The following is a 15172-nucleotide window of genomic DNA, read 5'->3' as shown; positions in this document are numbered from 1 at the left end:
CTCAAAATATTGTTGCTTCTTAATCATCATTTTCTTAAGTGATGTTCAAGAGCAGCCAGGATAGCTACAAAGCTAATAAGGTGAATTAGTCTCAGCTAATGAATTTTCAATTAATTTGCATAAAGCTGGCATTTTAAATTATCAAAGTGCATTGTATCTACAAAAATAGATTAGTGCCTCAAAGTAATTCAGGAAAGCATAGAAGTAATGATTAAAAAAGGTATCAGAAAGGTGTCAGTTCAGAATATCATCATACAGACAGATGGCCAGTATTCCCATGCAAATGTGTGTTCTGACAAAAATCCTATGAGTATAATCATTATTTTCAAATAACAAATTATAAATATTCAAAAAGGAGATTCTGATAGCCAAGAAATTTAGTTACCTCCATCCTTTAGTGTACTGTCTGCTAGGAGACCATGTGAAATAATGAAGTAAAGAAGCATCTCATTTTTAAATACAAATGTGACACACAAAGTGACCTTTCCAGTAACCAATTACATTTTAACAGAACGAATGCATAGTGTTTCAAGCATGAAACTGATTAACTTTGTTATCAACTTTTACTAACTTTGTTAATCAATTTAGAAAGATGTGACCAAAAACAGAGAGACATTATTCACAGTTGTACCCCTCACAGAAAAAGAAGGTAGATATTGCATTATTACTGAGATGCTTATTAAGTTAGCTATAAAGTTAACAAGTATTACATTCATGGAGAAAGCATAAAGAGCTCTAAGTAACATTTCTTTATCAAATGGCACTATTAGATGTCATTTAATATCAATTACGTACAACGTGGAAAAGCAAATGCTGTGACCTTCTCATTACAAGAAAATGTGCATTTGGATTGGACCTGGTGTGTGTGTGTACAGGAAGGATGAGTTATTGATGGACAAATGAAGAAACTGCACCAAAATTTCAGGCCACATTCTCTCTTATTCATAGACAACTGTTGACAGTTACCAACCTGTCCCCTCATTTTGACTCAGTATTGAAGGAAATAATTCAAATTGCAAATATGATCTAATTAATTCAACAAAGTTTTATTGTATTTGACAGGCACTGATTTGGGGGGCTGGGAATCTATTAGTGATGAAAGCAAACAAAATATCCCATCTCACTTTGGTGTGTGTATGGATGTGTGAAGAAAAACAGATGATAAACCAAGTAAGTACTTGATAGTTGATATTTGACAGTTTTTGCCCTCCAGAAATAACAATTTCATATAGTTCAACTTCATGTTTTAGAAGACAATATAAATAAAGCCGGGCAGAAGGAGAGAAGGTTTGGGGCTGGAATGTGAGTGAAGGAAAGGGCAACGGGGGATGAGGGAAAGCTTCACCAGTGAACTATACCAGAGAAACTGCCAGAAAAAACTAGTTTCCCCACTGAAGAATGCCAGTTATTGAAAGAATAGCTGCTCACATGAGGTGTTGAAAAGGTGAGCAAGATAAAAGCATTTCTTCATAAATTCATAATGCCAGAAAAGATGATTTCTGTTACTTCCAGTAGCTGGCTCAAGCTATGTGTCTCAAGGATATACTGCGTACCTTGAATAGCCTGAACTTACCACCTTGTGGACAAAACAGAATAATTTTGTTACTGAGATTGGGAATATAAGGATTTCTTAAGAAGACAAAGTAGTAAAGGATCAACTTGGGTGCGAAGAGTCCAGTGCTTTCCAGAGAAAGAAATTGGGTTTATGTTTAAGCAAAATTCAAATCTTGCAATAGAATATGGTCTATACTTTCAAAGCTGAGTACTAGCTAAAGAATGGATTGGAAAACGATTAACTATATCTCCCAAGCAAAGTTTTTAGGGTTGGTGTTAGCCTTGCCTACTTAGTATCTTTTACAATGCACAAAGTAGACTTCAAGGGAAAATTTCTTATATTTTTGGATCCACATGCAGTCTGAAAATATGGAATTACATAACAGTGCCAACAAACATTTGATGCTGTTTCTAAGAGATTATTATGATGACAGAATTTCTAAGTTTGTAGAAATAAAGACAAAGGAAAGGAACCAACTGCATATAGAACATGACCTACAACTGCAGCCTTTATATAAAATAAGCACATCCAAGTAAAACAATGCAAACAGCATCATCCCTCTCCTAGGTACAATACAGGGAGTTGGGTAGTGCCTGGATAAGGGTTAGGCACCAGAGTCTGGATTTGAGTCCATTTAACTAGCTGCATGGCCTTGAACAAGTTCCTTAATCTTTCCATGCCTCAATTTTCATCTGGGAATGACCATAATAACGCCATCTTTCAGTCTGGTACGTCACCATCTCTCTAAAGCCTAATGCAATCAAATTAAACCTAAGAAAATAAGGAGTCAAAGGAAACTGTGTCATATAAAAATAAAACAAACTGCTTGAAAGTGGCTTGTTTTGTTCCTTACATCTTCTCTCTTAGCCTCGTGGACACTTCTCATTTGCTTAACAAGCAAGTTCTTTTGTCATGTCCTTTAATGTTTACAAACTCCAAACTTGTAAAGTATAAGTTTAGATTTATTAAGTGCTCATCTAGATCTTTATAGCTTTATGGGAATTTAAATAAGTTTTCCTTACAAGGTTATACCAATCCATTAAAATTTGGTTTTGCTTTCATTTAGTCAAACATTTCTGGGAGATTTTGCTTTAATTAACAAACCTTAGGCATGGAATGTAGAGACATATAAGGGAGAGAACAGCAGAATCAAATAATCTAAGCCTGAATTTAGGGTTTTGAACTTTAGATGAACAAGTCACAAAAGCCTTTGGAGCTTCCCTTTCCATATCAAGAAAAACAGGGATAATAATTCTTAAAAACAAGTGTAAAAATACCTTGTAAACTGAAAATACTATGCAGAGATTCAGGGACACATCCAGGTTTTGTGATGTTTACATATAATGAGGGCCCTCTGTAAGAAAAAAATACAGTATTATGAATAGAAAATTACATATAGAAGCAAATATTATTTGAGAATAAGAAAATAAGTCACAACAAATTATAAATGTTGATACTGACAAATATCACAAACATAATGAAATACAGTAATATAGCATGATTTTTTTAAATTAACTGCCTGACATACTGTCAAAATAGACTTTTCCTATACTTTTGGCTGCACACTCTTTAAATACCTCTTGATATGATATTGGTTTTATAATTTTCCAACAGAAGTAAGGAAATTAATTTAGCCTCTAACATGACTGATTGAAATTTTTTTTAATGATGTAGGATAATTTCTTATACCTTTACAATTTGTTTTTGGCTGTGTTATGTAAATTTTTTGAATTACTATCATATTTGGAGAAAACCTCTACCAGTTGTCTCTCCTGTGTGCACTGTACAATCTCAGAGCATTTCCTGTTTTCCTGCCTATAGACTAACCTAATACATTCACTGACTTAGTGATACCAATTAATCAGTTTGTCCTAGAATTGTTATGTTCATCGATTTCAGTATTCATATCAAATTAAAATATTAGAGTATTTCCACAATATGTTCATATCATGCATTCCTCTTGGAGGAATTGGGTTACCGGGTTATTAAACAATCCAAAAGCCTAATTCATCACTTCTACTCAAAATTTATCCTGGAAAATATTCCTACAGGAGAATGATTAGCAATAAATTATATAAGAAAATGACTGCAAGCCATATAAATATACATCAAAAACCTCAAATTAAATGCATTGTCAACTCATCTCCCATTTAGTTGGATCCCAAAAATAACCCTGGCCACGCCAATGCTGTCTGATACTAGAAGTGTGCCAGAGAGGAAGTGAGAGTTGAAAGACAGCGGTCTTGATTAACTGCTGTTAAAATATCTCATTTTTTAAAAATTTACCAAAACTTTGGACTGTGAACAGGGACTTCTCCCACGATTTGGGAAAGCTCCCACGCAGATGAAGCTTAAGCTTCATTAGCTTCAGAGAAAATCTGTCTCTTCAGATTTAACTCACCTACCACTAGAAAAACCTCTCTCTCTCCCAGCTTGCCTTGGCAGCAAGTAATACAAATAGCTCTGGATAAATGTTTGGTGAAAAATGAAAAAACAAAATAGGTTGCACTATGATTAATACAATTAGTGAGAATTCAATTAACCATGTGGTAATAACAACATAGAGATTTTCAAGATAGTAGACTAGGCAATATGAAGTAATGATAGAACGTGGCAGTGGAGCCAGGATTCCTACCTCCAACATATAAAGTTACATGTCTCAACTTTTTCTGTGCTTTGGCTTCCTCTTCTGGAAATGAACACAATACTAGAACATGCCCTGCAGGGTTGTAAGGATTAAATGTATTAATGTACGTAAAATACTTAAAGATTTTTAACACTTGGTAAGCATTTAGTAAGAGTAACTATCTTTTTTTACAACTAAAAACCTTCTCTCCTTTGAAAAAAAAATGTTTTAAGGTAACTTGAACAAAATATAGTTCAAAAGCCTAAAATGCAATTAATACCTGAGATAATCAAAATGATGTGTGAACTAAGAATAAGAAAAATAAAAAATGCCAGGGATGAAGTTAGTAAACGAAATGAAAAAGGCCATATGAACAAAATGTCCCTTATACTTGGTAGAAGCAGGGAGAAAATCCGGCTCTATGAACCATGTAAAGCAGCCCAGTCTGCTGAAGAACACCTTTGGGATACTCCAGCAGACTCTCCTCAGTCTGTGCTGCTATCTGACAAAAAGATGCTGGTGACAATTATTAGTACTTAAGTCAAACATTTCTCCATATTTCTCATCCTCTTCAGATTTTACCTCACGGAGAAGCATTTGAATTAATCAGATGCTCCAAAGAGAACTCTGCTTCTCAGGGATTGGCTAAGATTTATCAAGCAGGTGAATGGACAGGCTGGGCTGAAATGAAAGAAATACTTCATTTCTACTCTGTTTCTAGGGCTTCTCATGATCCTGTAAGACCAACTGACTATGAAGGCATAGTACCAGAAGAAATGCAGAAAAATGGGCAGCCAAAAACCTAACATCTGTCAACATTTCCATTGCAAAATAAGAATGAGAAAGAAACCATTAAAGTCACTGTGTGTGATTGACAAGTATGGATAAAGAGGTTTAAAATTTTATCAAGCCCTGCAGGGTTTCATTGTGCTAACCCAAAGAATCAACAAAAGTTATAACGTATTTGCTCCCAGCCTTATAATTCTCTGACCTGAATAAACAAATTGAGGCAATTCCAAAGTTATCTTTTTATTATTGTTGTAACAAATTCTCTTAAAAACAAGCCGCTAAATGTCAACGCCTCTTCTAAGATAAAAATCCCTAAGTACCACTTCAAACTTGATATTTTCTATTAAAGCTTATAAAGAAACCCACCTTCCACTTGAATTACTACTTCAGTTAAGCCTGTTATCGTAAATTGTGGTACTTTTTGGAGCCTTATAGATTTGCTAAGTACTATTTAGCTGCAGAAAGAATATGAGTTGTTCTTTTAGGAACTGTTCAGTTAAAATAATTCCATCACATGTGGTTTTGAATTAGTTAATGATGCCATATGCCTATAATGGAAATCAGTGTGTAAATTCTGGGTTTTTTGGTTGTATTCATGGACATACTAAGAAAAATAATTCCAAGAAAAATTCTGAGTTTTCATATCCCAATACTAAAGAATAGTTGGATATAGGAACAAGACTTTTAGGAGTTTTCTTTGGAATTAATAACAACTATAAACACTGATTTCTACCAGCACATCCTAAGTAAGATACATCCTCAATATAACTGCCTCTTTTGAATTTTTTGAATCTTTAGATTGTGATAAAACATGTACAAAATAAAATTAGACATTTTAACCATTTTTTAAATATACAATTCAGTGGCATGTAGAGCAACTGTCACTATTTCCAAAATTTTTAATCACCAAAAATAGAAACTCTACAACTATAAAGAAATAATTCCCCATTCCTCCTCAATCCTCTTATAACCTCTAATCTACTTTCTGTCTCAACAAATTTCCCTGTTCTAGAAATTTCAAATAAGTGCAATCATACAATATATGTCTTTTTTTTCAGCCTATTTCACATACATAGTGTTTTCAACTGTGTCATATATGTATAAGATGTCACAGCATGGGGTTCATCCACGATTCACCCATGTCATAGCATGTATAAGAACTTCATTCCTTTTTATAGGTAAGTAATATTCCATTCTATGTATATACCCCATTTTCCTTATTCATTAATCTGTTGATAGACATTTGGGGTGTTTGCACACTTTGGCTATTATGAATAGGTGGCAATGAACATTGGCATACAAGTATCTGTTTGAGTACCTGCTTTCAGTTCTGCGGAATACATACCTAGAGGTGGAATTGCTGGGTCATATGGTAATTGTATGTTTAACTTTTTGAAAAAAACACTAGACCATTTTCCACAGTGGTTGAAACATTTTACATTTCTATTGTTGCATGATACAACAATTTTTCTAAATCCTCACCAATACTTGTAACTTTCTGTATCTTTAAAATTATTATTATAGTCATTTTAGAGGGTATGAAGTGGTATCTCACTGTGGTTTTGATTTGCATTTCACTAATGACTAATGATATTGAGCATCATTTTCTGTGATTATTGGCCATTTATGTGTCTTTTCTGGAGAAATGCTATTCAAGTCTTTGTCTATCTTTTAATTGAGTTGGTTTTCTTTTTGTTGCTGAGTTTTAGGAGTTCTTTTTATATTTGGGGATATTAAATCCTTATTATAAATATGATTTGTAAATATTTTCTCCCATTCTATAGGGTGTCTTTTCACTTTCTTAATAATGTAACTTTGTCTTTTTAAAAAGAATATTTAAATTTATCTCTTTGAGATAAAGAGGATATGAAAGTAAGATACTATTCACAGCATTTATTTAAAATAGTATAAAGGAAATGGATTTTCCTCCTAACTGATTCATTACTGTTAATGTGGAATACATTAATTAACCTTTTTTCTTACATGTATCGATGAAAGCTTGTTTTAGTTAGAGCTATTTCTACAACAAAGAGTTTTTTAAAGTAAAAAGGATGACATTAAAGAAAAAAACTGAACATCTGTTTCATTTATAGAACACTTTTCTCATCCATGTCTGAGGAATCATTTACTTTACTAAAGTGAAGTAATATCAGTTAGAAGAGGATCTCTTTTATTACAGGGAAGAACTGCAAAAGGTTTAGTGAAAAGAGAATATATTAAGTCAGTGAATTCAACCTATAGGCATATGTTTTAATATATTGTGGAAAAAGGAGAAAAGTTAAAGATATTAAAGAGTATCCTCATTCTCGGGACCACAAAAGTTAAACGAGCCAAGAATACAGTTGGAATTTCCCCAAAGCACAGAGCACAGAACTGAGACCAAATGTTCATGCTCTACTCCTGGTTCTTTGCTCTGAAACTGCCTCCTCATATTAATATTACACTCGAGGAAAGCCGAAAGCACTTGCAGCTTATAGGAATCAGAGATGGAGCTAGGTCTATATCAGGAGAAGGACTGAGGAGGAGTTTAAAGAGAGACAAAGGGTAAGACCAGAGAAGAGGCTCTTGATTGTAGATAAAAGGAATGATACTGAGTCTCAGTGCTAAAGAGCTCCATCTTTATTAAAAGAGTTCAAAAAAATATTTCTGTAAGCAAGGAGAAAAGAATAAACCATAAAGTATTATAAGTTACATTAGGAAAACAAGCCCATAAAACAGAGAGCTGATGATGAGTTACAAAACCCTTCATAATATTATTCCAGAAGCAAAGTCTTTTCTCAGTGAGTTTTGAGAAGGTAGAAGTGCAACCAGACATGACAGAATCACTGATACCTGGAGCTTTCAATCATCTCCAAATGCAATGTACCCCTGAAAAGTGCACAGCGTGATAGTATCCTAACAGCATTGTCACTTGAAAAGCAAATGTAGCAGTGTCTGACAATTCACTACAGTATTTAAAATTGGAGAAGTGTTTTCTAGAGAATGAACCTTTAAAGTGTTCTTTTCTATATCAAATAAAGGGAAAAGCCCTCATAAATAATTCTTTACAATATATATAAGGCCTCTGCCAAATTATGTTTCACTGAAGGTAGGATAAGAAGTAGTAAGTATCTAACATTTTATTCTTTAGGAGTCCTGAGAGCAAAAGAGAATGCACACTCAAGGCAATAACCCATGATACAATCTTTGCATGGTTAAAAAAAATCCAGAGACATTTTTTCTTGTATCTTTAAATGCTTTTGCTAGCTGTGGATATTTTGTGTTCATAAGGGATTCATTGTAGGTATAGCAGTATGTCTTAGGCCCAAGTGCTCCTTCATATGACTATATATTCCTAGGATACTATCAACTAATACATGGAAATTCTACCATGTGAATAATTAAAACGGAGAACTTTGTGTAATCTTCTTGTAGGTCCCCTTTTCATTGTTTTTTTTTTATCCAGTCTGTTTCCTCCCTATGCACTGTCTCTATCTTTTATTATCTTCTTTTTTTCTATTCTCTATTTTCATGTGCTTTAATAACAGAGAAAGCGTCTGGGGTCCTAAATTTTAAGGATATTGCAGAATAAGCAAGTGAGTATGTCATAACAATGGGATATCATGAATAATTGTTAACTTTAGAAGAAAAACAAAGTTACAAGAAAGCTGTGTTGAAAAAGCCTCTCATAATTAATTCTAAAACACTTAATTTGGCTATGGATTGACTCTGTCTATAGCTGTCCAATAACCATGGAAATAAATTTGAGGGTGGGGACTGGTGAACACATTTATTGAGGACTTAACTGTGTGCCAGATGCTATGCTAGGAAGTACGTTACATACATCACTCATTACAGCAGCTCTATGGACCAGTTACTTTTATCCTCATTTTAGAGTTGAGGGAACTTGGAGAGATTAATAATCTGCCCTAGTCCCACTACTAGAATTTGTCAGAGTTGGATATGAACCCTAGTGAGTCAGGCTCTAAATTTCTGCTTCTTATTTCCATAGGGATGCACATTTTTTAACCAATTATATCTTTTAACTTCATCATCAATAACTATTTGTTGAGCAAGCTTCTGAAAATAACACATCAGTCTTCCTATGTACAACAGAAATGTGTAACTTTTCTAATCATTTTCTGGTATCTCCCTTTCTCTCTTTCTTTTGTCCTTCTTATCAATTGTACTAAGTTGTTTTTCTTTTGAAAAATTGTGAAATGTATACAGAAGTGTGTACAGAATGAACATGCATAATTTAAAGGATCATAACACAATGATTAATAAAAATAACTTAATTAGCACTTCAGGAGTCCTTTGTGAGCCCCTCTTCAGTCTTATTCTCTTTTCCCTACAGATGTTACCGCCGTTTTCTATGTTAATCATCCTCTGTGTTTCTTTATTATTTTGGCATTCATGTATGTATATTTAAATATGCTTTATTCCACTCTGAACAAATTTATCACTGGAATAAATCTGGCTCGGTAGGAAAAGTCAATATTGCCACAATTAGAGCAAGGTTCCCAGGAGAAGATATACTAAATAGAGTTTCATGGGAATAGCCTAACTTTAGCATCCCCCAAATGTTATAGAGATCTGTAGGAAAGTGGTAGACAAGATAACAGACGAATGTGGAAAATATAGAGTTCATCACAGCTGGACATCTGGCAGACTTAAAGTATATCCAGGGGTTGTACAAATGGAAAAAGTTAGCTCTGTATTTTCTACTTCAAGTATACTCGACCTCCAGCTTATATATATCTAAGAAAAGCACTTCTCTAGAGCAATTCAGGTGATCACACGTGGCTCAGTTAGCAGCTTGGAAAGGACAGTAGAAATCTTATCAGCACACAGTCTGGACAAGACAAGTACAGAATGCTTACTTGGACATTCTGTCCTAGGTTTAAAAGTAGGTATAGTGGTATCAGAGCAGATACACCAGTTTCTGCCTACCACAGGGGAAAGAGTTTGAAATTTGAGTCCTGACAAGTTATAAATGCTTGACAAACACCTTGAGTTTTCTGTTAGTATCCAAAATGACAATATTTTAGGAATACAAATTAAGCTCCAAAATCAAATATTTGCTGAGAAGAACAAGGGCAAAACCTAAAAGACCCGCAAGAAGAAAGCATAAAACCAGACCTCTATGTATTCAAGTTAACTGTTGCTAGAACAAATGCCAACATTCTCCAGAGAAAGATATCAAAATACACTATATTATTGTTTTTCTTGTGAAAGCTTCATAGGAGTGTATATCAAAGATACATTAATAAGAAAAGTAAAAAAAAATAGTGTCTTTATAATCAGTGTCTATCATTTCTCATGTACAGAACACAAAAACAAAAAATCTATGCATGTGAATAAATAGGACAATGTGACATATAGACCAAAGAAAAGTCAGTCAATAAGAAGAGATTTACAGAAAACACAGAAGTTGTAATTAACAGAGAAGAACTTTAAAATACCTATAAAAATATGTTAACACATAAATTTTAAAAATTACTATAGTGGGAGAAGAACTGGGGAATTTCAGGAAATATTAGGAGACTGCTTAAATGAATGAAATGAAAATTCTAGACTGAAAAATACAATATGTAAAATAAAAAAATGCATTGAAGAGATTGATGATAGGTTAGACACAACAGAAGAAAAGATCAGTGAACTTGAGTGTAGGCCAGTAGAAATCATCCAAAGAGAAGCAAAAAGAGGAGGAGAAAAAAAAGTCAGCTTTAGTGACACAAAGGCATTTTCAACTATCTAAAATAGATGAAACTAGAGTCTCAGAAAGCAAGAAGAGTGAAAGTGGGGGAGAAAAAATTTGAAGAAATACTGATTTAAAATATATTAATATTTGATCAAAAGCAGCACACACCAACCCAAAAAGTTTATTAAATCTCTAGCAAGATACTCATCTATTTGAAAACTTCTATGTCTTTTGTGAAATTTTGTATAAAAGATGTGGACCACTGTTTTTACTCAATATCCTTATTATATAGAGGTATAACAAAAATGGTTTTAAGAATTTACTGCCAAGAAAAATGAATGTATATTTCTATTTGTCAAACTGAGATTGTTTCAAATCCAACCATATTTTTTATTTTGTCAGGAAACCTGGAGCTGGCTCGAGTGGAAAGAGTGGATTCTTGTAGCAATTGCTGTTACTATCCATATTCTCTAAAAGCCTTTCTTCCTTTTTTTTTTAAATTCCCCCCCACCCCCATATTTCATTTGTGTTTTTTGTTAGAGATATTCCATAGCAGGTGGAATTAACCTGATCTAGATAGGAATTTAATCCTTAGCCTGATCTTCATTGTGTGACTTGATACCTTTGTACCTAAATTTCTTAATCTGTAAAATAAGAGTGATAAGAATACTCCTATTACCTACCTTACAGCATTGTTAGAGGATTAAATTATAAAATGCATGTAAAGTCCATACATCCTGGTACAGGGTAGGATGTCAGTTAATATGGGATATAGTTACTTAATCATTTCAAATAATGCTAGGAAGTAGCTGTCACATAAAACAAAAATTGACAACAATAAAGGACATACTAGTACAAAACAAATATTTATATAAAGATACAGTAATATAGAAAATTAATGAGAGATTATAAATCCTTGTCTCTGGAATAAATATTGGGCCAACATAACTGATGGCCTGAAATGGTCCACTAAATTTCTGGGCAATAGGAACAATGCAATCAGTGGACAGCTTTGTTCATGGAATAATTGATAGAATGTTACATAAACAGAACCTCAGACATCTTGGTTAAACCCCTTCATCTTACTGCTGGGGAAATGTATCAACTTCTGTACTTTAAACTTCATAATTTTGGTTATTTCCAACAGCTCCACAGTACTGTGGATCCTAGTCCCCAGTTTCTAACTAACTGGTTTTGAAAAGTAGCTAAGTCTGAGGGAAAATAAGTGTCTGTAAAATGGGAATAACAGTGTCTTTCCTGCTTGCCTCATAAGTTGTTTTGAGTAATTAAACTGTGAAATATTTTAGGAAAAAAAATATCCAAATGGAAACTTTTTTCTCTGTAGCATTTCTTTTTTTCAGGAAACAAAATCCTGGCACTGGTCTCCCATAGACAATGAGAGAGTTCTCATTCCACAAAATATAAACTATTTACTTGGCTTTATTTTTAAAGAAAGAAAAAATAGGGAAAAAAGACAATCATGGAATGAATATCTTTTACCTATGCACTTTTTAAAATAATATGAATTTGAAACAACTACTACTTAAAGTCTGGATGTGAGGAGCAGTGCATATAACAGGCACATTTGACTTTTTTTTTTTTGAGAGGGCATCTCTCATATTTATTGATCAAATGGTTGTTAACAACAATAAAATTCTGTATAGGGGGATCAATGCTCAATGCACAATCATTAATCCATCTCAAGCCTATTTCTCGTCAGTCTCCAATCTTCTGAAGCTAGAATAGAGGTATGTTTTCTGGTGCCCAGAAAAATTGGTAAATAATAATAGCTCTGTTATGATAAAAAGAAACCAAGCAGATAACAAAGGCTCCATTGTGCTGAAAGCTTTTACTTCTCTTCCCCATATAAATGGATTATTCTTGGTCCATACTCTTTCCTTCTCTCTTTCCAATAACCTCTTCCGTACCCACCAAACAACACTGCGATATTAGAAGAGAAGAGATGGGTTAACTTGCTTTCAGATATAAACATTATCCAGGCAAGCATTTGCCAACACAAATATAAAACATCTACTTCTGAGTATGAATTGCTCTTGTTTATTAGATTTTAGAGATGTCTTTTATGTTTCATATCACTGCAGAGCAAAAGACATTTAAAAAAATTATGTTGAGAGCTTCTACCTATGGACTCCAAAACTGATAGCTGTAAACCAGATCACACTTCTGGATGCCAAATCTGTAAGAGATGTTTCAGATCCAACATACACAATATTAAACTCATCATCTTTTCCTCCCATCCAAACCTGCACTTTTCTCTATTTCTTATCTTGGAATATTCCCACTGTTTTATTAACCCCTTAATGGAAGTTGTCTTTTTCCAGCTTTTTTGAGGCATAATTAACAAACAGGAATTGTATATATATATATATATTTAAAGTTTACAATTTGGTGCATTGATATATTTATACATCATGAAATGATCACCACAATCAAGTTAATTAATATACCCATCACCTCACATAATTACCATTTATTTCCTCCCTCCCTTCTTCCCTCCTTCCCTTCCTTCCTTTTTTCCTTTCTTTGTGGTAAGGAAACTTAAGACTACCCTCTTAGCAAATTTTAAGTGTACAATACAGTATTGTTAACTACAGTCACCTTGCCATACATTAGATCTTTAGTACTTATTCTTTTTACATAAATGAAAATGTATCCTTTAACCAACACATGCCCATTTCCCCCTCTTCTGCCCTTGGTATCCACCATTCTACTTGCTTCTTCTATGAGTCTGATAATTATAGAGTCCACAAATAAGTGAGATCATGCAGTAATTTATCTTACTGTGTCTGGCTTATTTCACTTAGCATAATATCCTGCAGGTTCACCCATGTCTTCATAAATAACAGATTTCCTTCTTTACTTACAGCTGAATAATATTTCATTGTGTATATAGACTATATTGTCTTTATCCATTCATATGTCAACAGACACTTGAGCTGTATCCATGTCTTGGCTATTGTGAATAATGCAATCACCCCTTAATGGCTCATCCTTTCTCTTCATCCCAATACATAACCCATACTGTGCTAAAGCTAATTTTGCTAAAACATTAATCTGATCATATATAACTCCACTGTTTTGAAGCCCCCAATGATCCCACAATGCCTATCAGAAGAAATCTACTCTTCCTAATTTGATATATGAGACCCAGTGTCTGACCTTCTTCTTATCAACTTTCCCTACTTCAATATTCTGTATATACATTGTTTCAGCTAGGAAAAAGTTAAAGTTCCTCAAATAATATACTGTCCTATGCCTTCCTGCTTTTTACACATAGTTTTCCCATTGCTTAGAATGACTTTCTCATCTCCCACCCCACCCACCCCAATATCCATCCAACTACCAAACTTATACCCATCCTTCAAGACCCAACCCAAACTTTCGTACATTGTGAAACCTTCCGTGATGTGTCATCGTACCTTCTCTGATGACTAGTGAGCCATCTTAATACCTCAAACAGAATATCCTTCTATTATTGCTCTTAACACACTGTATTGTAATATCTCTTCACATGACTGTTCCTTTTTCTAGACCTGGAGCTCCTTAGGACAAGAAATGTGTATTCTTTGTACTGATTTCTCCATGCTTAGCCAGTACATTGCATAGAATAACTCCACAGTAAAAAATTTGTTGAAAACATGAGTAAATCACATTTTAAAAATGCTATTTACATAAGGATAGCATTTTCATATACATTTTAATCCTCACCAGAGCCCTTGGATGTCAGTAACTCATGGTCACTGTTGTAAAACAGTCAGAGAGAATTTTACATATTAATGTAAAATAAGTTCTCTTATACCAAGCCTAAGGGTCTAGTGGATGGGTACTATGGTTGTGGCTGACATGATTTACTGAGTAATTTACTATGCTCAAGTAACTGCTGTTTAAATTTCAACTTTAGGTTTAATTTTACAAGGAAATCTAAGTATGTACTGCAAACAGATATTTTTCTTTACACAACTATTAAGAGACTACTAGCAGCCTGAGGTAAGACTCCGTCTCTTCCCAGAACATATATCACACCATATGACATTGCTTATTCATTACTCAGTTTTCCCCACTGCCCATGGTCTCGTGAGAGAAAGAACTGTGCCATTTTCATCTTCATATCTCCAAAACTAATCACAGTACTTGGTATTTAGGGCCCTAATGAAATGATTTTAGAAAAAGCAGGGAGTTAGAAGGGGCAGAGGGAAGGAGCGGGGGATGGGAAGAGAAACAATGCAGTCATGCATGCTTGCTAAAGTAAGAAACGCAAACATTACTCCCATTTTACAGGTGAAGAAATAAAACAATAAACTGTCCAAGACTACCCACAGACTGATTCACAAAGCTGAGACAAGAGGTCAGTGATCCCATCTTAGGATATCCCTTATCCAGTAAGCACATAATCTGCCATCTGGAAAGGAGCAGACATCCATAAATTGATGTGTCTCTCTCCTTTCCATTGAGACTTTCTGTCCTCTGATAAAGATAGTTGTGTAGGACAGTTTCTTTT

Source organism: Manis javanica, chromosome 3 (genome assembly GCF_040802235.1).
Source record: "Manis javanica isolate MJ-LG chromosome 3, MJ_LKY, whole genome shotgun sequence".
Taxonomy (NCBI): domain Eukaryota; kingdom Metazoa; phylum Chordata; class Mammalia; order Pholidota; family Manidae; genus Manis; species Manis javanica.
This window is presented reverse-complemented; position numbering follows the sequence as displayed.